The sequence below is a fragment of the Gopherus flavomarginatus genome, unplaced genomic scaffold, assembly GCF_025201925.1.
Source record: "Gopherus flavomarginatus isolate rGopFla2 unplaced genomic scaffold, rGopFla2.mat.asm mat_scaffold_648_arrow_ctg1, whole genome shotgun sequence".
Lineage (NCBI taxonomy): Eukaryota > Metazoa > Chordata > Testudines > Testudinidae > Gopherus > Gopherus flavomarginatus.
The window spans coordinates 54,908-78,774 of NW_026115132.1; the positions used below are offsets into that span (position 1 = coordinate 54,908).

Genomic DNA, 23,867 nt, shown 5'->3' on the forward strand with positions numbered 1-23,867 from the left:
GTTTACAGCAATACAACCTTTATTAAAATAAAATAGTGAACAGTTTACTTTCAATAAGCTAAATCTGTCCAAATTTTAGTATTAAATCCAAAGTTCTTAAAGATCCCATCAACAACCAAAACCTAAATGAAAATTTGAAACCAAAAACAATGCTTAATTTAAAACCCAAACATTAAGAAAAACTTTGTTTTTAAAAATAAAAACTAACAAATGCCATAAATTAATAATTTCAAGGTTTTATCAAAAAGGTGTGCTACAGCAGGATGATAAAATAACATCAAATAAATAAAGCTGAACTCTAAAACCTCCTATAAAGGAATTGTATCCTTGAATACTGGCCAAATCTGTATAAAATATGCAGAAGTATGTCAAAACTGGTGTTGCAGGTCAGCCATTCGAATCCAGCAAATGTCAATTAAAATCTCCATTCCAACTTAAAAAACCAAAACAACCCAATAAACCAAAACAGTCACCGCCTGAAACAAACCTGCACAGAAGCAAAATTAAACCTGTGCCAACATTGGAACAAATGATGTAAATGTCTAATTCTAACTTCTTGTTTCTTGCAGGAGGAAAGTGTTTTGCACCCCAGTAACCAGGCTATCACTGCAGCTTTCCTTTCACGAAATAAGATTTTTACCAAATATAAATTGCCCTCAAATTTCTCTAAGAGAAATTGAAATTGTATCTTTGCACTAATATCCCAAGTGTGCAAGTCCATCCCCTCAGAGCAGCCCCACATCCTGAGCCCAGGGCAGAATCCCAACTAGTTTGGGCATTTGTAACCCTGGGGCCTGAAGCTGATGAGAGAAAGGGAAGTGAGCCATCTTGGAGCTTTCCGATACCACCTGCTGGGAGCACAGGGAATTGACTGAGCGACGTCCTGGCTGATTTTGACCTTGTTCTCCACCAGCAGGCTCCACTGGAGAGCTCGGGAGTGACATGACCATGGGAGCACCCTATGTACATATAAAAATCTGGCATTTGGGGGCCATTGGGATGAAATGCGTGTCATAAACAGATAGCTAAGGGTTAATGTCTCTTTCACCTGAAGCACCTGACCAGAAGACCAATCAGGAAACCGGATTTTTTCAACTTTGGGTGGAGGGATTTGAGTGTCTTTGTCTTTGTTTTCTGGCTGCCTGCTTGCTCTGAGCTTTGGAGAAGTAGTTCTACTTTCTAGTCTTCTGTTTCTAAGTGTAAGGACAAAGAGATCAGATAGTAAGTTCTATGGTTTCTTTTCTTTGGTATTTGCATGAATATAAGTGCTGGAGTGCTTTGATTTGTATTCTTTTTGAATAAGGCTGTTTATTCAATATTCTTTTAAGCAATTGACCCTGTGTTGTATCATCCTAATACAGACAGAACATTTGTACTTATTTTTCTTTCTTTTTATATAAAGCTTTCTTTTAAGACCTGTTGGAGTTTTTCTTTACTTCAGGGAAATTGAGTCTGTACTCACCAGGGAATTGGTGGGAGGAAGAAGTCAAGGGGAGATCTGTGTGTTGGATTGCTAGCCTGACTTTGCATTCCCTCTGGGGGGAAGAGGAAAGTACTTTGGTTTCCAGGATTGGGAACGGAGAGGGGGAGTCCCTCTGTTTGGATTCACAGAGCTTGTGTCTGTGTATCTCTCCAGGAGCACCTGGAGGGGGGAAGGGAAAAAGGATTATTTCCCTTTGTTGTGAGACTCAAGGGATTTGGGTCTTGGGGTCCCCAGGGAAGGTTTTTCAGAGGGACCAGAGTGCCCCAAAACACTCTAATTTTTTGGGTGGTGGCAGCAGGTACCAGGTCCAAGCTGGTAACTAAGCTTGGAGGTTTTCATGCTAACCCCCATATTTTGGACGCTAAGGTCCAAATCTGGGACTAAGGTTATTACACATGACCATGGGAGCACCCTATGTACATATTAAAATCTGGCATTTGGGGGCCATTGGGGTGAAATGTGGGTACTTTTGGGGTTGGGTCCCACATGCGAAGGGATGTGGACAATTTGGAGAGGGTCCAGCGGTGGGCAATAGAAATGATTAGGAGGCTGGGGCACATGACTTACGAGACCCTACAGGCCATATCCTGTACGTTAAGCTAAGGCAAGGTTAGCATATCTATATTGTGACCTTTTACTAAGAAAGCAAATTTGACCTGTATCTTGTTACTTAAATAGATAAGTACTCACGCCTGTCTAAGAACTTTACTTAGACCAATCGACAATGGAGAATGGCATAGGGTTTTTTTTTCAGTATTCTACCCACAGACTTAACAGGTAGAACACAAGGGAACTTATGTGCATATGTACATGTCATCAACATGCACAAACATACTAGCCTGTGAAGTAAGCGTACCCTAACGTTTTGTGGGTGAGGAATGAAATTTGGACATAGGAGGAAGGATTTCCGGTGCTTGTGCCCTATAAAAGAGGTAGCCACCTCACTAGAGCACTTCACTCTATCATTCTGACTTACTTCCTCCACTCTCTCTCTATGTACTAGCACTAGGCTGTACTTGTTCTTAAACTTTAAGTTTCAAGGGAACTAGGCAAAGCTCCATTTCCGTAAGTTTTTATTCTTTGTTTATTAGTTTTTGATTTTAAGTTTAACTTAGTCAAGTAAACCCTAAGTAACAGTAGCTTTTTCTAAGCGCTGCATCTTTCACTCAAGAATTGAGAAACCTGAACTGCAAGGCTGGTTCTGTGTCTCTTACCACCAGGTTATCAAGGAAGTGTGGTAAGAGACATTAACCAAAACTTTCTTGCTTATAATGCCCTATGTATCTATTGAATAGCAGTAAAGCAACTGTAACTTTGTAACTCAATTAAATTAAATAAAATGTAAGCTAATAAATTAAATTTTCATCATATTATCCAAATTAATATTATTAGTACACCCTAAATCAGGGTACATGGGACAGAGAGTTGGAGTGCAGGTGGATGAGGGCACTGGCCCTGGGAGTGCAGGCTCTAGGGTGGGGTTAGAATGAGAGGTTCAGGGTGCAGTAGAGAGCACGGGGTTAGGGCAGATAATCGGGCTGTCAGGGCTCTGGAACAAGACCAGGAAAAAGAGAATTGAGGTGAAAGAGGGAGATCAGGCTAGAGCAGAAAGTGGTGGGGGAAAAAGAAATTTGAGCTGTAGGTGGGAAGAAAAAACTCAACCCCCCTCTTATCAGGGTATCTAAGAACTAGATGAAAGACATCTCTCCCCCACTGCAATAGCAACTCCAGTGGGCCTGGGCTGAGGGGAGAACTCCTCTCCCCAGCAGCTCCAGCTGGTTTGGGCTACAGACATCTTGCCTCCACAGATCTGGTGTTCTTGGGCTGGGACAGGGGAGGGGCTCCTCTCCTCTCCATTTGGGACATGGCGGGATGAGAGATGTGACAGAGCTTTACGGGAAATCATTATTTGCCTGATTCATGTGCCAGTCCTAGTCTCTGCTGACCCAAACAAGCCATTTATCCTGCATGCTGATGCCAGTTTGGAGGGTTTGGGAGCAGTCTCGTACCAGGAAGTGGAAGACAAATGTAAATCTGTAGCCTTTGCCAGCTGAGGACTGTCTGATAGCGAAACTTGCTGTCCCATCCACCAGCTGCAGTTCTTGGGCTTGAAATGGGCCATCACTGAGAACTTTGGAGACTACTTGTGTGGTGCTCAGTTTCAGGTATGTACAGAGAACAATCCACTGACTTATGTGTTAACAAGGGCTAAGCTGGATGCTGCAGGGCAGAGATGGGTGGCTACTTTTGCTAGCTGTGACTTCAGCATTCAATACCAATGATTTGGTATAATAGGGAGTGTGATTTACCAGGAGCACCAATTCTTGGTTGTGGGGAGGATGTAAGCAGGGTCAGAATGAACTCTACCCTGACATCTGTTGGTGATGTGTTGTAAAAGTCTTTTGTTGCTGATGTGCATGGTCACACCCACCCCGCATTGCATGATGGGGGTGCTTGTCCAAATGGTCATTTTGGCTGCTGTGAGATCCCCAATCTCTTTCTTATTAGGGCAGGAGTAATAAAGTGTAGTTATCCTGGTGATATAAATCAAGGACAGTAGAACGGTCCTTAGCAGTTCATGCTTTTGGGAGTCACCCGAACCTACATATATCTCATTAGGCAAGGGACATGGGTTCCAAAGCATAGTGAAATAAAAAAGGTTAAAAATGAATATTTAAATTTAGTATTATTGGTCTATTTTGAAGTTTTTAATTGCAGATTTTGTGGCTTTTTTTCTTTTCAAGTTTAAAAATATAGCTCTTTGTAATGATAGTACAAATTCAGTTCTATGCTACAAACCTAAGATCACTAATAGTTAAGTATGAATTTTAGATGTACTTAGAGTGGGGGGTTCTGATCTCACTTCCACACTGAAAGTTGTAAGCAACTTCACAGTTAGGTAAAATGCTCTTTTCCACTCTGACTGCATGGAAATTTTGCAGGTTGGACTCAGGGAATGGAGCTGGGGGGCAGGACTGTTGTGGCACATGCCCCATTTCTGCAATCAACATTTGCTACCTCACTCCATAATGCCACACACAGAGCGACCTTTTACCTTTCAGAACCAGAATATATCACAGAAAAGATCTAATAGCATAAGCTTAAGGTGAGGGACTGTAGTACTAACAGCAATTTGAAAAGATTCAAAAATATCTTTGTCTTTACACACCAGGAACAGCAAAAAGGAAATCAATTAAAACAACCACAGACAGCTAAACACCTATTCTTACCTCCCACATGCTTTTGGCATTTGGAACCCATACCCCTTAATGGTGAGTACTTTTCAGGTGAGGGTGAAGCTGAAGGCTTAACTGAAAACAGTTTAAGAAGTGCTCCCGTCTCTGGCACTCAGCTATCCAGCTCCCAATGGGGTCCAAACCCCAAATAGATCCCTTTTACCCTGTAGAAGCTGTAATATCCTGTGACCAGGACAGTTGCCTAGCAGACTGCGCATCTGCCTGCCAGCGTGAGAGCGCATAAGGTGCTAATCCAGATAGTGGTGGCTGAGTGGCAGCGGTCATGAAAAACCAGCAGAATGGTGCAGCAAAAGTGTGCTGGGCCCATAACCCAGAGATTAATGGATCAAAGCCATCCTCTGCTACATGTGTGCTTGCTTCTTTTCCCTCAGGGCCTTCCAGCAAGGCAGTGACCAGCAGAGCACCAAGAGCCTAGGCCATGAGGCTACCTGGACTGAAGGCAAGAGGCTAGGCCTGGGTATGGCGAGGGCCTCCTGTCCTGGAATGAGGCTGCAGTACTTCCTGGTCCCGTTTTCCCACCCACACTGGCAGGCAGCGTGTGCTGCTGGAGAATAGGAAGGAGGCTCTCGGGACACCAGGCAGTGCTGTGTGTGTGGCTGTCAGGGGAAAGAGCCTAGGCTCCTGACTCAAACTGCCATTGACAGGCGTGGCTCTGCACACCGTCAGCCAGGGCAGGCCAGGCTGCGGAGATGACTCAGGCGTGAGCAGCATGGCCGCGCTTTCCTGACAAGGCGTGAGGCAGGCCAAGAGCTTTGCACAGCCTACAGGGAAGTGGGAGGGAGGCGTCTTTGAGCCGGTGTGTCTCGTCTGCTTCTCCTTTGCCACTTGGGCGGAGGCGGGGAGAAAGCGAAATGTTCCTGGCTGAAAGTTTTTGTGCTCGGCCTTGAGGATTAAACCTGAGCCTCTGGAACAGCTGCTGGGAGATGGGTTTCTGAATGACATCCAGCCCGGTCTTCGGGCCACTAGCTGAACGCACTGAGGCCAAGAGGCAGCAAAATGGGACCTTTGAGGCTCCCCGCAGGCAAGGCCAGCTTTCGGAAGTGCGGGGCCCAATTCAAACATATTCGGCGGGTCCCCGGCAGGGATGACTAAAAAAAAAATCATGTAAATAAAAGCCTTTCATTTCTTAGCAGCCGGTTCCCTGTAAAAAGTTCTGATTTAAGGGATGTGCCACAGTATGTATTTTTTGTACCAATAGGGTTACCATACATCCATATTTTTAAAAATTTCTCCCAGATGGTCTATTTAAGAACCAAAAAGCTGGACATGTCCAGGAAAATACGGATGTATGTTAACCCTACCTAAAATTCTTTTTTAAATAGATGGGCCTGAACTAGAAATGAGCTCCGTTTCACATGTGTGGGTCCCCGCCACTCCCTGGGGGTGTGCTAGGGTGACCAGATGTCCCGATTTTATAGAGACAGTCCCGATTTGGGGGGTCTTTTGCTTATATAGGATCCTATTACCCCCACCCTCTTCCAATTTTTCACACTTGCTGTCTGGTCACCCTAAGGTGTGCACATGTGTGGGTCACAGCTGTTCACTGCCCCTCTCATTGCAGCGTGTGTGCAGGGTTACTGCCCTGGGAACTGCAGGGCACCAGTGGACATGGGGCTGACTGGAGGCAGGGCAGGGGCTGACTGGAGGTAGGGTCTGGCTGCAAGCAGGGCAAGGCGTGCGGGGCTGGCTGCAGACAGGACAGGGGGTGCAGGACTGGCTGCAAATGGGCTGGCTGCAGGCAGGGCAGGGTGTGTGGGACTGGCTGCTGACAGGGACTGGCAGCAGGCAGGGGGATGTGGGGTGGAGTGGGCTTTTTGACTTCAGGCAGGGCCTCAGAGGAGTGCACAGGGGTTGGCAGGCCTGGAGACAGAGGAGTGTGGGACTGGCTGGCTTAAGGCAGGGGAGTGCAGCAAGGCTTGACTGGAGACAGGGCACGGGGTGCGGGGCTGGTGCAGCCAGGGCAGGGGGTGCAGCAGGCGCTGGCTGTGGGCAGGGGTGCGGGTACAGGGGGTACAGCCTACCCTGTACGGTAAGTGCCCCCTCCTCCACCAAGGTAGCAGCAGCAGCGCAGGGCTCGGGGGCTATTTAAAGGGCCTGGGGCTCCCCTGCTTCCACCGCCCCAGCCCTTTGAATAGCCGCGGGAGCCCTGGGGAAGTGGCAGGGCTCTGGGGGCTGTTTAAAGGGCCAGGGCGGTAGAAGCAAGGGGAGCCCCAGACTTTTTAAATAGCCCCCAAGTCTCCAGCAGTGGGGCTCTGGTGGCAATTTAAACAGCCTGAGGCTCCAGTCCCTGTTGGGAGCCCCAGGCCCTTTAAATTGCCCCCTGGGGAAGCTGGGCCACCCTAGTACAGTGCACCAGCAGGGCTTGGGTGCGGGGCCCGATTCAGGGGAATTGGTTGAATTGGCCTAAAGCCGGCCCTGCCTGCAGGAAAGCAAGGAAGTAGCACAGGCTTATCACTGTCCCTGGGTGGGCTTGAACCACCATCCTTTCAGTTAAGAGCCAAACGTGCTGACCCATTGCACCACAGAGACACAGACAGGCCAGGCTGTATGGAGCACAACAGTCAGGAATCAGCTCAGGGTCCGGTCTAGCACATGCATGCAGTGGTTGGACAAGCAACAGCAAGGAACTGGACTGGTGCGGAGTGAATGATCTGTGGGAAGGAACCGAAAATAGTACTGGGGCTGCAGTACAGGGCTTGCATACACTTTCTTTGGCCTGTTTTGCTGGAAGAGTTAGCAGGGCAAGCTTGTTAGTCACAGGTAAGGGGGTGAGTTTATGCAAATTCTGGACTCTGGGACCACAGCTGGGGTGGCACATGCACCCTCTCAGCAACCAACCTTTGTTACTTCACTCCATAACAGCACACACAGAGCAACCTTTTACCTTTCAGCACCAAAATATACTGTAGAAGAAATCTAATAGCATAACTTTAAGATGAGAAACTTCAGTACTAACAACAATTCTAAAGATATTCAAAAGTACCTCTGTCTTTAGACACCAGACACAAAATCAGTCAGACCAAGAACAAACATCTGTTTCTACTTCCCACACATTTGGGGAGGGGTGGGGGGTTTAGAACCCATACCCCTTAATGATGAGTCCTTTCCAGGCGAGGGGCAAGCTCTCAGGCCTCAAATGCCAGGTACAGTTACTCTCTCCTTGATCCAAACTAAACAGGAAAATACACTTGATTACTCCTGCCCCAATAACAAAGAGATGGGGGATCCCACAGCAGCTGAAATGACCATTTGGACAAGCACTCCTCTCATGCAATCTGGGGTGGGTGTAACCATGCAAATGACATCAGCCCCAAAAGGCCTTTACAACAGATCACCAACAGATGGCAGGGTAGAGTTCATACCGACCCTGCTTAAACTAGATTGTGGCAAAGATTAAAAAACACTGAATGTTAAAACTCACCAAACGTGGGTGAATCCATTCTCATTGTCGTACCCGCTTCTTAAACTCCACACCTGAACGTAGCCCTCACATGGACAACATACCCTCCTAACTCAGTGTCTGTACGTTAACCTTTTACCCCCAGTCAGGGCTATTGCAGATTCTGTATTCCTTACGCCACCCGATCTTAAACCGAACTTCGCACCCCCTGGGTAATCTGTACATTGTTCCCTGATCACCAGAAACTTCTACACCTAAATGCTGTACCATACACCTTTTTCTTCTTTGAACGTCATCTTACTAAAATGTTGACATTTGTTCGAGATCCCGGCTCCTGTTCCCTTGCAAGGCGTGTGCCTTTGCTCCAGGTTTTAGTCTGCAAATACAGTGGGGGCAGGGTGGGGGCCGATTGAGCCAGAGGCGCTTGCCTGCTGCAGACACGGATCAAAGGCTGAACCTCATCCCCCACGAGCTGAAGGCTTAATTGAAAACAGTTTAAGCAGTACTCCCGTCTCCGGCACTCAGCTACCCAGCTCCCAATGGGGTCCAAACCCCAAATAGATCCTTTTTACCCTGTAGAAGCTGTAAAAGCCTGTGACCAGGGCAGCTGCCTAGCAGCCGGCGCATATGCCTGCCAGCATGAGAGCTCGTAAGGCACTAATCCAGATAGAGGTGGCTGGGTGGCAGGGGGAGTAAAGAGCCAGCAGAGTGGTGCAGCAGATGCGTGCTGGGCCCATAACCCAGAGGTCAATGGATCAAAGCCATTCTCTGATACACGAGCACTTGTCTCTTTTCCCTCTGGGCCTTCAAGTGATCAAAACCCTCGGCTTGCGGGCCCAGCTCTGTCTGTCATGTGCCTGGGCAGCAGCAGGACAGTCTCAAGAGAGCAGCTCCCACCCATTATCTCTTGTAGTGGAAAGGAAGTAGAATTGTGGTTGGACTTTTGCTATTTCTGTTCAGGGAATCAGTGGCTGTGAGGCAACCCTTACTGATAATGGCAGGGGAAGAGTTCTCTCTTCTGCATTGATGCTGCAATTTTTTGTTGTGCCCTTTCTCTCCCCCTTCAATGCAGGCAGGTAGGCTTGGTGGCTTGGGGATGTGGGTCAAGCCTGGTTTCTTTTGGCAGACACCTGGTTGAGAACTGGTGCTCTACAGTCTTGTCTAAACTGACAAGCCCTAATGTCTGTAGCCTCGTCTCATACTTTGGAAGCCTTTTATTTACCCCTTTCCACTGCAAAAACGACTATTTAGTCCTACTCTTTCTTTCCAAGCTGCTAACCAGTTACTGATCCATGAGAGGTCCCCAGCCATCTGGAGTAGCTTGTGACTGTGAGTGGCAACCTCAGGGCAGATTGTTAAGAAGCAGAGCACAATCCCCAAACTGGTTGTGTGTTCTAGACTTACGTTTCACCAAGTGTCAGATTCTGGATGACACCCTTTTTATGACTTTTTTAAGCAAACTTGCTATTTTTGCATCATTTGAGCGTTCTATGCAGAGGACTAGAAATGTTTCTATTAACCTGAATGTTAGATCATTTTAACATTGGCTGGAATCACAATGTTAAATTAGTTCTTATGATTTTAATAACTTATACTTCCTCTATCTCAGGACTAGCTATTAAACTGATTTTTGGACTAGGGAGATGGAATAGCAGCTTCCTCCATCCCTTGCACACATCACCCTGTTACTGTGGCACTGAACCCCCAGGAGCGGTGGACCTCCCTATGGGGAGAATATCATGGTTGAAGAGCAGTGAAGAAAAATGGTGTTGTCTGTGTTCCCATTTGGTTTGTTCTGAGTATGGTTTTGAGTCGTTTGTAACTCTTTCATCAGTTATTAGTAACATCTTATTATCAGGCCTCTGAACTGAAAGGCTGCTCTTGCAGGTTTTACTTTGTCGTTGTTTGTAGGTCAAACAGCCGCTTTCTTAGGCCTCATCTACACTACGCATGTAAACCGAATTTAGCAGCATTAAAACGAATTAACCCTGCACCCGTCCACACAATGAAGCCCTTTATATCGATATAAAGGGTTCTTAATACCGATATCTGTACTCCTCCCCGACAAGGGGAGTAGCGCGGAAATCGGTATTGCCATGTTGGATTAGGGTTAGTGTGGCCACAATTCAATAGTATTGGCCTCCGAGTGGTATCCCACAGTGCACCCTTGTGACCGCTCTGGAAAGCAATCTGAACTCGGATGCACTGGCTAGGTAAACAGGAAAAGCCCCGCGAATTTTGAATTTCATTTCCTGTTTGCCCAGCATGGAGCTCTGATCAGCACAGGTGGCGATGCAGTCCCAAACCCAAAACGAGCTCCAGCGTGGACCGTCTGGGAGGTACTGGATCTGATCGCTGTATGGAGAGCCAAATCTGTTCTATCAGAGCTCCGTTACAGAAGACGAAATGACAAAGCATTTGAAAAAATCTTCAGGCTATGATAGACAGAGTCCACAGCCGGGACTCAGCACAGTGCTGCATGACATGCGTAACGGAAAGCCAAAGAATCAAATGGACGTTCATGGAGGGAGGGAGGGGAGACTGAGGACTCCAGCGATCCCACAGTCCCCGCAGTCTTTGAAAAGCATTTGCATTCTTAGCTGAGCTCCCAATGCCTGAACAGTCAAACACATTTTCCCAAGTGTTTCAAGGGACCCTGGAGCTAGGCAAAGGGGTCCAACGAGCAGGGCCCCTGGAGCTAGGTTTAGGGGCCCCAGAGATAGGGCCCCTTGAGCTAGGGTTGGGGGACCCATGCGTAGGGCCCCTTGACCTAGGGTAAAGGGCCCCATTGGTAGGGCCTCTGAAGCTAGGGTTAGGGGACCCAGGGGTACAGGGTCTGCAGATAGGGTTAAGGGTCCCACGAGAAGGGACCTTGGAGCTAGGGTTAGAGGCCCCACGGGAAGGGCCTTTGGAACTAGGGTTAGGGTTCCCACAAGTAGGGACCCTGGAGCTAGGGCTAGGAGCCCCAGGGACGGGGCCACAGGAGCAAGGGTTGGGGGTCCCAGGGGTGGGGTGCCTGGAACTAGTGTTCGGGTGTCTAGGGGTGGGGCCCCTGGAGCTAGGGTTAGCGGCCCCATGGGCAGGGCACCTTGAGCAGGGGTTTGGATCCCCAGCAATGGGGCCTCTGGAGCAAGGGTTAGGGGTCGAAGGGGTGGGACCCATGGAACAAGGGTTAGGGGTCCCACTGGTAGGGCCCCTGAAGCTAGAGTTAGGGGACCCAGGGGTAGGGCCCATGCAGCTAGGGTTTGGAGCCCCAGAGATGGGGCCCATGGAGCTAGGGATAGAGGTTCCAGGAGTGGGGCCCCTGGAACTAGGGTTAGAGGCCCCACGGGTAGGGACCCTGAAGGTAGGGTTAGGCACCCCAGGAGTAAGGCCCCTGGAGCTAAGATTAGGGGTCCCACGGGTAGGTCCCCTGGAGCTAGGATTATGGGTCAAATGGGCACGAAGCCAGGAGCTAAGGTTAGAGCTCCCACAGGTAGGACCTCAGGAGCTAGGGTTAGGGGCCCCACGGATAGGGCCCCTGAAGCTTGGGTTAGGGATCCTAAGGGAAGGGCCTCTGGAGCTAGGGTTAGGTGCCCCACGGGCAGGAGCTCAGGAGCTAGATTTAGGGGCCCCAAGGATGGGGCTCCTGGAGCTAGGGTTAAGGTCCCCACGGGTAGGGCCCACGGAGCTAAGGCTAGGGGCCCCATGGGGAGGTCGCATAGAGCTAGGGTTAGGGTCCCCACGGGTAGGGCCCCTGGAGATAGGGTCAGGGGCCCCAGGGATAGAGCCCCTGGAGCTAGTGTCAGGGATTCTAACCCCCAGATGGCAAAGTTAGTTGTCTGAACGCGAGAGAGACAGGCAACACCAGCAAGGTCCGATCAAAAGCTCTTTATTGACAAGTGCACGCATCAATATAGAGCAGCTCGTCTCCCGAGAGAACAGCCCACTCTTTAAATCTTAGTATAAGCCTATATAGACAGTTCTGTCGCGTCATAAATTATTCACTGGAGCAACCCTCTCCCTTCTTTTAACAACTAGAAACTAGACACCTTTAGTATACATACATACCTAAAGTTAGAAATGTAGGGGAGTTAAAAACAAACAATGAACAAAACCAGGGAGTGAAAACAAGGAGGCTGGGAAACTAGGGCTCTTATCAGTTCTTCGAAGGAGCTGCCCTAACACAGCACATCTGGTACTGTGCCAGGAATGCAGCTTCTCGCTTATCTCACTTTTTCCCAGCGCTTGTGAGACATGCTGCTGCTTCTCAGTGTTTTCCAATCAGGAATTACCCAAAAACCTCTGTTAGCCTGACTTTGGTCAGGTTGGCATACCTGGTTTTGTCTGCAATATCTTTATTCAGGCCTAACACTAGGGATAGGGGCCCCATGAGTACGGTTCCTGGAGCTAGGACTGCAGGCCCAAGGGGTATGCCCCCTGGAGCTAGGGATAGGGGTCACAAAAGTAGGGCCTTTGGAGATAGGGTTAGGGGCCCAACGGGTGGGGTCCCTGAAGCTAGGGATAGGAGCCCCATGGGTAGGGCTCCTGGAACTAGGGTTAAGGGCCCCAGGGATGGGGCCCCTGAAGCTAGGGTAAAGGGTCCCAGGGGTGGGGCACCTGGAGATAGGTTTAGGGGCCCGACGGGTATGGCCCCTGCAGCTAGGGTTAGGGGCCCCAATGGTAGGGCCCCTGGAGCTAGGTTTGGGGGTCCCATGGGTAAGGACTCTGTAGCTAGGGTTAGATCCCCATGGGTTGGGCCCCTGGAGCTAGGGTTAGAAGCCATAGGGATGGGGCCCTTGGAGCTAGGGTTAGGGGTACTGGGGGTCAGGCCCCTGGAGCTAGGGTTAGGGGCCCACGCATATGGCATCTGGAGCTAGGGTTAGTGGACACAGGGGTAAGGCCCCTATAGCTAGGGTTAGTGGTCGCATGGGTAGGGCCTCTGGAGCTAGGGTTAGGGGCCCCACAGGAAGGGACCCTAGAGTTTGGATTAGGGGCCCCAGGGCTGGGGCTCATGGTGCTAGGGTTAGGGGTCCTAGGGGTGGGCCCTGGACCTAGGGATAGGGGTCCTAGCGGTGGGGTGCCTGGAGTTATGGTTAGGGGCCCCAGGGGTAGAGCCCATGGACCTAGGGTTAGGGGTCCCACGGGTTGGGACACTGAAGCTAGGGACAGGGGTCCCATTGGTAGGGCCCCTGGAAATTGGGTTAGTGGTTCCACGCGTAGAGCCCCTGTAGCTAGCGTTAGTGGGTGCATGGCTAAGGCCCTTGGTGATTGGATTTGGGGCCCCAGGGACTGGGCCCTTGAGCTAGGGTTAGTGTTCGCGTGGGTGGGGCCCCTGGAGCTAGTGTTTGGGTTTCCAGGGGGTGGGGTCTCTGGAGCTAGGGCTAAGGACCCCACGGGTAGGGCCTCTTTAGCTAAGGTAAGGGCCCTACGGGCAGGGTGCCTGGAGTAAGTGTTAGGGACCCCACGGGTAGGGCCCTTGGAACTAGGGTTAGGAGTCCCAGGTATGGGGCCCCTGGAGCTAGGGTTAGGGGATGCAGGGGTCGGGTCCCTGGAGCTTGGGTTAGGGGCCCCACTGAGAGGGCCCCTGGAGATAGGATTAGTGGCGCAAGGGGTAGGGCCCCTGGATCTTTGATAACAGACCCAAGGGGTAAGGCCCCGGGAGCTAAGGTTAGGGTCCCATAGGTAGGGCCATTGGAACTAGGATTATGATTCCCACATGTAGGGCCCCTGGAGCTAGGGCTAGGGTTCCCAGGGGTGGGACCTCTGGACCTAATGTTAGGGGCACCACGAGGACGGCCCCTGGAGCTAGGGTAAGGTCCCACGGGTAGAGCCCTTGGAGCTAGGGTTAGGGGAACCACGGCTAGGGCCCCTGGAGCTAGGGGAAGAAGCCCCACGAGTAGGGCCCCTAGAGCTGGGTTAGGGAAACCAGGGATGGGGCCGCTGGAGGTAGGGTTAGGGCCCCAAGGGTTAGAGCCCCTGGAGTTTCCATAAGGGGTCCCATGGGTAGGATCCGTGGAGCTAGAATGAGATAGGGGCCCCAGGTGGTAGGGCCCCAACGGAGACAAAGTGTTAGAGTCCCACTGGTTGGGCCCCTGGAGCTAGGGTTAGGGGCCTCCACGGGTAAGGGTCTAAGGAGTTAGGCAGCAGGGTAGGATATGTTAGCGGCCCAATGGGTAGGCCCCGGGAGCTAGGGTTAGGATCCCAATGGGTAAGGCCCCTGGAGCTATAGTAGTTTGGGGGCCCCACGAGCAGGGTCCCTAAAGCTAGGGTTAGGGGCCCCAGGGATGGGGACCTGGAGCTAAGTGTAGGGCCTCACGGGTATGGCCCCTGAAGCTAGGGTTATGGGCTCCAGGAGTAGGGCCCCTGGAGCTAGGGTGAGGTTTCCCAAGGGTAAGGCCCCTGGAGCTAGAGATAGGGGGCCCCATGGGTTAGAGTCCCTGGAGCTAGGGTTAGGGACCCAATGGTAGGGCCCATGGAACTAGGTTTTCGGGGTCCCACGGGTAAGGACTCTGTAGCTAGGGTTAGGGGTCCCATGGCTGGGCCCATGAAGCTACGGTTAGAGGCTGCAGGGATGGGGGCCCCGAGTTAGGGTTATGGTACAAGGGTACCAGGGGTCGGGTCCCTGGAGCTAAGGGTTAGGGGCCCACGCGTATGGCATCTGGAGCTAGGGTTAGGGGCCCCACAGGTAGGGACCCTGGAATCGGGTGAGGGGCCCGGGGTGGGGCTCATGGTGCTAGGGTTAGGGGTCCTAGGGTTGGGCCCCTGGAGCTAGGGTTAACGATCTTATTGGTGGGGAGCCTGGAGCAGGGTGAGGCACCCTAATGGTTAGGTCACCTGGATCTAAGTTTAGGGGTCCCATGGGTAGTGCCTCTGGATCTAGGGTTAGGGGCCCCATGGGTAGCGCACCTGAAAGCTAGGTTTGGGGGTCCCACGGGTAAGGACTCTGTAGCTAGGGTTAGATCCCCATGGGTTGGGCCCCTGAGAGCTAGGGTTAGGGGCCCATGCATATGGCATCTGGAGCTAGGGTTAGGGGACACAGCGGTAAGGCAAAACCCTATAGCTAGGTTAGTGGTCGAATGGGTAGGGGTAGGGGCCTAGGAGCTAAGGGGCCCCACAGGAAGGGACCCTAGAGTTTGGTTAGGGCCCCAGGGCTGGGGCTCATGGGTGCTAGGGTTAGGGGTCCTAGGGGTGGGCCCTGGACCTAGGGATAGGGGTCCTAGTTGGGGTGCCTGGAGCAACGGTAGGGGCCCCAGGGGTAGAGCCCATGGACCTCGGGTTAGGGGTCCCACGGGGTTGGGACACTGGAGCTAGGGACAGGGGCCCCATGGGTAGGGCCCCTGGAAATTGGGTTAGTGGTCCATGCGTAGAGCCCCTGTAGCAGCGTTAGCGGGCGCATGCTAAGCCCTTGGAGATTGGATTTGGGGCCCCAGGGACTTGGCTCTTGAGCTAGGGTTAGTAGTTCCACGTGGGTGGGGCCCTTGGAGCTAGTGTTTGGGTTTCCAGGGGGTGGGGTCTCTGGAGCTAGGGCTAAGGACCCCACGGGTAGGGCCTCTTTAGCTAAGGTAAGGGCCCTACGGGCAGGGTGCCTGGAGCAACTGTTAGGGACCCCACGGGTAGGGTTCTTGGAACTAGGGTTAGGAGCCCCAGGTATGGAGCCCCTGGAGCTAGGGTTAGGGGATGCAGAGTGTGGGGCCCTGGAGCTTGGGTTAGGGGCCCCACGGAGAGGGCCCCTGGAGGTAGGGTTAGTGGCGCAAGGGGTAGGGCCCCTGGATCTTTGGTAACGGACCCAAGGGGTAGGGCCCTGGAAGCTAGGTTAGGGTCCCATGGTAGGGCCATTGGAACTAGGATTATGATTCCCACATGTAGGGCCCCTGGAGCTAGGGTTAGGGTTCCCAGGGTGGGCGCCTCTGGACCTAGTGATAGGGCACACGAGGCGGCCCTGGAAGCTAGAGCGGAAAGACCAAGCCCCACGAGTAGGGCCCCTAGAGCTGGGTTAGGGAAACCAGGGATGGGGCCCCTGGAGGTAGGGTTAGGGCCTCAAGGGTTAGAGCCCCTGAAGTTTCCATTAGGGGTCCCATGGGTAGGATCCTTGGAGCTAGGGTTAGGAGCCCTAGGAGTAGATCCTCTGGAGCTGGGGATATGAGCCTCAGTGGTAGGGCCCCTGGAGCTAGGGTTAGGGGTCTCACGGGTAAGGCCTCTGGAACTAGGGTTAGGGGCCCACAGGTAGGGGCCCTGCAGTTAGGTTTAGGGTCCCACTGGTAGGGCCCCTGGAGCTAAGTTAGGGGTCTCACGGGTAAGCCTCTGGAACTAGGGTTAGGGGCCCACAGGTAGGGGCCCTGCAGTTAGGGTTAGGGGCCCCACGGGTTGGGCCCCTGGAGCTAGAGTTAGGGGCCCCAGGGAAGGAGTCCCTGGAACTAGGGTTAGGGGCCCCAGTGTAGGGCCCTAGGTCGGGGCAAGTGTTAGAGACCTTATGGTAGGGCCCCTGGAGCTAGGGTTAGGGCCTCACAGGTAGGGTCTAAGGAGTTAGGGTTAGCAGCCCAATGGGTAGGGCCTCGGTAGCTAAGGTTAGGGGCCCCAGGGGTAGAGCCCTGTAGCTGGGTTGAGAGTTTATTTAAAACAGACATACATCTTTTAAGGTCTGCTTCAGAAATGCTAATGTTGATATAAGCAAAAGTCTTCATAGTGTTCCCCTGGTCATCTTTCCTGATAACAATTTCCGCATCTGTAACATTTCCAACTTGCTGAATCTTTCCTGCAGTTCAGCCTCAGATACTGTATGGCCAAGTCCCTCCAACATATAAACGTTTTAAAACTTGTTTTTTCTCCATAATAAAAAGTCAGACTGTTCATTTAGGATGTATGTTTTATCCTTCGCACATGTCCAGCCAGAAGGATAGGGCCTCTGGAGCTAGGGTTAGGATCCCAATGGGTAGGGCCCCTGGAGCTATAGTTTGGGGCCCTATGAGCAGGTCCCTAAAGCTAGGGTTAGGGGCCCCAGGGATGGGGCACCTGGAGCTAAGTTTTAGGGGCACCATGGGTATGACCCCTGCAGCTAGGGGTTAGGGCCTTAAGCGGTTAGGACCCCTGGAGTTTGGGTTAGGGGTCCCACGTGAAGGGCCTCTGGAGATAGCGTTAGTGGCCTGACTGGTAGGGCCCCTGCAGCTAAGGATAGGGGCCCCAGGTTGAAGGGCCCTGCACCTAGGGATAGGGGCCCTACGGATAAGGCCCCTGGAGTTAGGGTTAGGGGCTGCACAGTTAGGGCCTCTGGAGCTATGGTTAGGGGCTTCACGTGTAAGGCCCCTGGAGCTAGGTTTACGGGCCCCATGGGTAGGGCCCCTGGAGCTAGGGTTAGTGGCCCTAGGTATGGGGCACTTGGAGTTACTGTTAGGGGCTCCACGGATGGGACCCCTGGATTTAGGATTAGGGACCCCATGGGTATGGCCCTGGAGCTAGCGTTAGGGCCCCAGGGGTAGTGCACCTGGAGCTAGGGTTAGGGGTCCCACAGGTAGGGACTCTGAGCTAGTGTAGGGGCCCCACGTGTAGGGCCTCTGGAGCTATGGTTTGGACCTCTTGGGCAGTGTCCCTATAGCTAGGGTTAGGTGCCCCAGGGATGTGGCCCATGGAGCAAAGGTTAGGGGTCCCAGGGGTGGGGGCCCCTGGAGCTAGGGTTAGAGATCTCACGCTTAAGGCCTCTGGAGCTAGGATTAGGGGCCCACTCGTAGGGCTCCTGAAACAAGGGCTATGGGCCCCACGGGTTGGGCACCTGGAGCTATTTTTGGGGCCCCAGGGATGGAGCCTCTGGAGCTAGGTTAGGGGCCCATGGGTATGGCAACTGGAGCTAGAGTAAGGGGCACAGGGGTAGGGCCCAGGAACCAGGGTTAGGGGCCCCACGGTTAGGGACCCTGGTGGAGTAGGGACTATCTGTGTGGGAGATGGGAGAGCAGGGGGTGACATAAGGTGAGAGACAGGACCTAAGCCTGTAACTCGAGCTAGGCAGCGGGGAGGGGTCAGCACCTTTGCCTGGGAAGCTGGACACAGGAAGGGGCCGGCTGGAGGGAGTTGGAGTTAGTTCAGTTTTGGTTTGGAGCTGGGTTATTGGAATTCAGGGATTCCTAAACTGGGAACTAAGCTTTCTGAACCCCCAGAGGACTCGATCGAAGAGGTCCTGGTTGTGCCCAAAAGCTCTGCTGTATCCTTCGTTCCTGTTGGCCAAAAAAACCTTTTGTTTTACTGGCTGGCTGAGTCACTGTGTGTCCCAGGAAGAGGGGTGAAGGACCGGATTCCCCCACACTCCGTGACATAAATATCTGTGCCCCCCACTAACCCCCTAAGCCCCTCTGGGACCCCTGCAACACCTGGACGTAGGTATCTGTGCCCCCACGAACCCCCTAAGCCTCCCAGGGACCCCTTCAGCCTGCATGTAGGTGGAACCCTTCTGCCAGGCTGAATTGATAGCAGCAAGGACTGGGTTCAATACATAGGGGTCCCTTCCCTACTACATAATGCAAACCAGCTCGAGCCCCACCCAGTGACATGGGAAAATTTTACATACGCACCCCTAGGTGCCTCAAAGAGGCGATACTTCCCCTCTTGCAAGCACAGAGTCTGGGTGTGTAGCAGAAAATGTTAATAACGTGAGATAAACAACATAGCATTAAATTGGGAAAAACCTTCAATTAGGCCGTGTCCTTTTCCCTGGGCTCTTAGATGTCTAGCAATCCCCAAATCAACCCAAGACTCCAAAGTCCAATACCTCAAATGTTTCAAGAGTCCAGCAACCCCAAAATCACCCACAGTTGCGCAACCCCAGAGTTCAAGAGTCTATCTGCAGGGTTTTTCCCCCTGCCAGCCTGGTAGAAAGGAGCACTTTACGTGGTCCACTGCTGACTGCCCTGCCTCTCTGTGGGATTCTGCTTTCGTCTTCCCCATGAACTGCTCAGCTCAGTCCACCAGCTACTCTGCTCTGCCAGCTGACAGGTGATCTGCTCCAGCTGTCCTAAAATACTACTCAGCTCACCTCACTCCATGGGCTATTCCAACCACCCCACAAACTGCTTCTCTCTGTCAGCTGCTCTGCTCCACAATATAACTTCAGACCCCCTTCTGGCTAACAAAGCTCTTTAGTGATTTCAGCTCAGGAACCTAGAACTTCAATTGTTAAAAAGAATCAATTTCAGCTTTACTCTTCAACTGCTAAAAAAAGAAAAAAGTGCAATTCATGCTTTTGGTTTACTCAAGGAGCTCACTCCCTTGTCTTGCGAGTGCCACTCAATTGATGGTGAGAATCCTGGTCTCTCAAAGCAGTTTCACAGTTCCTCATCCACACAATCAGGGTGACAACACTCCCATCTCATGCCCAACAACAAATAAACCGGGGATACCACAGCTGCCAAAGCAGCCATCCCAGGCTGTCGTTGCCGAGTCAGGAGGGGTGGTGTGTGCCTATGTAAACAAGATCAGTCCCTGAAATTCTTTTCTACACTCTCCATAATTCACCCACCAGATGTCAGGTAGAGTTCATCCTGCTTCTGCTTACATAGGTATCTGTGCTCCCCACAACCCCCTAATCCCACCGGGACCCATCTAGCCTGGATAAAGGTATCTGTGCTCCCCACAAACCTCTAAGCCCCCCAGGGAACCCGCAAGCCCAGATGTAGGCATCTGTATGCCCCACAAAACCCCCTAATACCCACAGGACTCCTCCAGCCTGTAGGGTAGGTATCTGTGACCCCCAGAGCCACACAAAGACCCTCAGGACCCCTACAGCATGGATGTTTGTATCTGTGACCCCAACAAAGCGCCTAAACTACCCAGGGACCCCTAAAATCGGGATGTAGGTATCTGTTCACCCCAAAAACCTAATCCCCCCCGAGGACCCCTCCAGCCTAGACATAGGTATCTCAGACCCCACAACCCCTCCTAAGACCCCCAAAACCCCTCCAGCCTAGACGCAGGTATCTGTGCGCCTCACAACCCCCTAGGCCACGATGGGGACCCCTCCAGCCTCGACATAGTTATCTGAGCTCCCCCCCCCCCCCCTAAGGCCCCTAGGACCCCTCTTGCCTGGATGAAGGTATCTGTGCCCCCCACAAACCCCTAAGCCCCACCAACATCCCTATAGCCTGGAAGTAGGTATCTGTGCACCCTCACAAACCCACTGATCCTCCCCGCGACCCTACAGCATGGACATAGGTATCTGTACCCCAAAATGCCCCAAAGCAACCCTGGAACCCCTACAGCCTCGAAATAGGTATCTGTGCCCCTCCACAACTCTCAAATACCCCCACACCCCTCCAGCCTGGAAGTAGATATTTGTGACCTCCAGGAACCCCCTAAGCCCTCACCAGGGCTTCTCCAGCCTGGACATAGGTATCTCTGCCTCCCACAAGCCCCCTAAGACCCATAGGTCCCCCACCAGCCTGGTTGTAGCTATGTGTATGCCACACAAACCCCCTAAGCTCCCCAGGGCCCCCTCCAACCAGGACATAGGTATCTGCACAACCACAACTCTTTAAGTCCCCCAGGGATCCCTCCAGACCATGCATAGGTTTCTGTGCCTCTCACCAACTCCCTAAACTCCAGGGACCACTACAGCTTGGACGTATGTGTCTGTGCTCACCACAACCCCCTAAGCCATCCAGGGACCTCTCCAGCCCGGATGTAGATATTTGTGTCCCCTATGAAGTCCCTAATCCCACCGGAATCCCTCCAGCCTAGACGTAGCTATCTGTGCCCCTCACTACCCCTAAGCCCAAGCAGGGATCTCTACAGCCTCTATGTAGGTGTGATGCTCTGTGCATTACCCTGCGTGGCCACACAGTGTCACTGTTGCTCCATGTGGGAAATGTTCTGGGCATTAACCTGCATGGCCACACGGTGTCACTGTTGCTCCAAGCGGGAAATGCTCTGGGCATTACTGTGATGGAGTAGGGACTGTCTGTGTGGGGGATGGGAGAGCAGGGGTGACTTTAGGACCGGACACGTGCTCAGCCTGTAACGTGAGCTAGGCAGCGGGGAGGGGTCAGCACCTTTTCCAGGGAAGCTGGACACAGGAAGGGGCCGGCTGGAGGGAGTTAGTTCAGTTTCGGTTTTGGTTCTAGGTGGTGGAATTCAGGGAATCCGAAACTGGGAGTTAAGTTTCCTGAACCTCCAGAAGGACTCGATTGAGGGGTCCTGCTTGTGCCTCCAAACTCTGCTGTATCCTTCACTCCTGCTGTCCAATAAACCTTCTGTTTTACTGGCTGGCTGAGAGTCACCCTGTGTCCCAGGAAGAGGGTGTTGGGTCTAAACTTTTGGTGAACTTTGGGGAGCCAAACACACCCAGACTAGCTGTCTCTGCATAATCCTTCCTGAACCCTTTTGAACAAAACACTGACCTGCAAAAACTATCATGACACCCCCTTTCTCAAGTAGCCATTAGCCTTTATCTCTATGCATTTACTTGTTAACTTGCTTTTCCTGTAAAATCTTGATTGATTATGCATGACCATTATCTTTTGTTAATCACTTTGTTTACTTCTGTGTATAAATATTGATGCTCACCCCTAATAAAGGGGCCACACTTAATCTAAAGCTTTTAGAGCTAAGGATAGTGTGAGCCCGTTGATCAGCGCATTGGTGTCTGGTCTCTGACAGAATTGTGTGCCCCATACCAACTCCGCACGAACTCGGGTGCTGGAGAGGTGAGTGAGGACTTGCTTTATTTACCTAACAATTTGGGGGCTCGTCCGGATTCCTTCTGGTGCGGTACCTCTGTCCAGTGGTCAGACCACTCATATATGAATTGGCAAGGCGCCACAGGAGATTTCTCCCAGCAATTCAATATTGAGGGGTCGTGTATTGGACAGCAGGGTAAACGCCAGTTGGAGGGCTCCTGTCAGACATGGGTCAAGGGACTAGCGTGCCTCTTGAGAGTCCGTTGGGGATTGTAAATAAGTTATGGAACGAAGGGAAACTCCCAGTACAGACAGGAATGTCTAGGAAGAAGTTGTACACACTGTGTAAGGAATTGGACTGGGTATACCGCGGTATTGGCCGACCCGGAGATGAGGTGGCCTTCGTATGGCTCTTTCGAACAGGCTGCCTTAAGAGGAGTAAAGAGCCAGATCGAAAAGACCATCCGGGACAGTTATGTTACTGGTTTTGTTGGGACACAGCAGCAGAGCTGTGGAAATCTTTAAAAATTATGGCAGTCAGGTACTCTCCCGAGAGTGAACCCCCTCCAGGTTATTTCAATGAAGAGTGTAGACCACGGCGTGTTTTGACTCGTCAGCTGGTCCCCTCTGCACCTGCCCCTATTCCTCCGCAGGGGGACTCTCTCCATGTAGCAGAGGGGAATCTGCAGGATCCCAGATTGGAATTTCTGCAGAAGGATGAGGAGGAAATGAAGGGGCAAACCTCGGGAGGAGTAGTTACTAGGCTAATGTCCAAGCAGATACAGCAGGGGCATGCCCCCCCCTGAGGATAGCCCAGAGGATGTCCCCGTCAAATCTCTTGCGAGTAATAAAAGTATAGTTAGAGAGATGCCTTTACAGGTGCACGATCAACCTTATATGGGCAATGATGGACGGTTACAACATGCTAATATTGTGGAAATATAAAGGATGGCTAGAAGGGATTTGAAAGAGGGGGACGGTTGTCAGGGTCTTTTGGGGAAAATCCCCGAAAGATCATAGAACTCCTAGAAAGATTGTTTTTAAGTTATAATCCTACTTATACGGATGTGGATCAGTTGTTAAGTAGAGTTTTGACCGGAGAGGAACGTAGTAGATTGTGGATGGCAGAAAGGACATGGGGAGATAGCAATGCAGTTAATCTTACTTGGATGGATAGGCGGATCTGGCCGCTGGCTGGAATCCCTAGACTGGTCTCAGCCAAGGCTGACTCAGCTGCGACAGATCGAGAGCGATTGTTAGAGAGACTCAAGGAAATGGCTCGCCGCTCGCCTAATCAGGCTAAGTTCATGCGATTCGGCAGGAATCTGATGAGCCGCCCAGAAATGTTCTGGCGAGGCTATTGGAGGGGGCCCGAATGTTCACTCAGATGGATCCCGAGAGAGAAGCAGACCACCCTACCCTTATTTCGTTTTTTGTAAATCAGTCGGTGCCCCCTGTAAGGATTACTTCTAAGTTTCGCCCTGGTTGGGGAGGTGAGTCAGTCACTCAGGTGTTGGACGTAGCTTGATTTTGCTCGGGGAGAAAGAAAAGGGAAAGTAGTAAAAAGAAAGAGAAAAAGGAAGAATATAAGCTGATGGCTTTAGCTTTTCACGGCGGTGTCCGAGGCAAAGGCTGTGGCCGTGGCAGGGATTCCAGGGTGCTCGGGGGAAGAGGGTCCTGGCGACCCCCAGCCATCAGGAAGAAAATTTGTTTTCAGTGTCGACAGCCGGTCACTTTAAACGTGAATGCCCCGGGGAGCCCACCGGGTTTTTCCTGGCGCATCCGCAGATACTTATCACAAGTGAGGAATACACCGCACCACCAGCTCAGCCCATTCCCCAGGCCTTGATCAACACGGGAAACAGCAGCAGACGCAGCAGCAAACTACAGCCTCCTCAATGACGGGGCTACCCCGGGGGGAAGGCAAACAATGTGATGGTCTTATTTCCTTAAGTCTTTAGACCGGCTCCTTTTCACATTTCTCCCTCCCCAGCAAAGAGCCTCGTTTAACCTTCAGTCCAGGGACGCCTGTCTTTTCCTCATGATACATGGGTACTTCTCTCTTAAATCATGCCCCCTCCCCTGGCTAT

The 23,867-nt window shown here is 51.9% G+C and overlaps 2 non-coding genes across 2 annotated transcripts; one reads left to right on the top strand and one right to left on the bottom strand.

The window, feature by feature from the left end:
* Window positions 1–7,195: 7,195 nt before the first annotated feature.
* On the bottom strand, window positions 7,196–7,269 carry TRNAK-CUU (transfer RNA lysine (anticodon CUU)). Its single transcript has one exon. It is a non-coding gene; the product is annotated as a tRNA-Lys (tRNA).
* Window positions 7,270–9,671: 2,402 nt separating this feature from the next.
* Window positions 9,672–9,864, top strand: LOC127042589 (U2 spliceosomal RNA). The gene has a single exon (XR_007771979.1). It is a non-coding gene; the product is annotated as a U2 spliceosomal RNA (small nuclear RNA).
* Window positions 9,865–23,867: the final 14,003 nt, after the last annotated feature.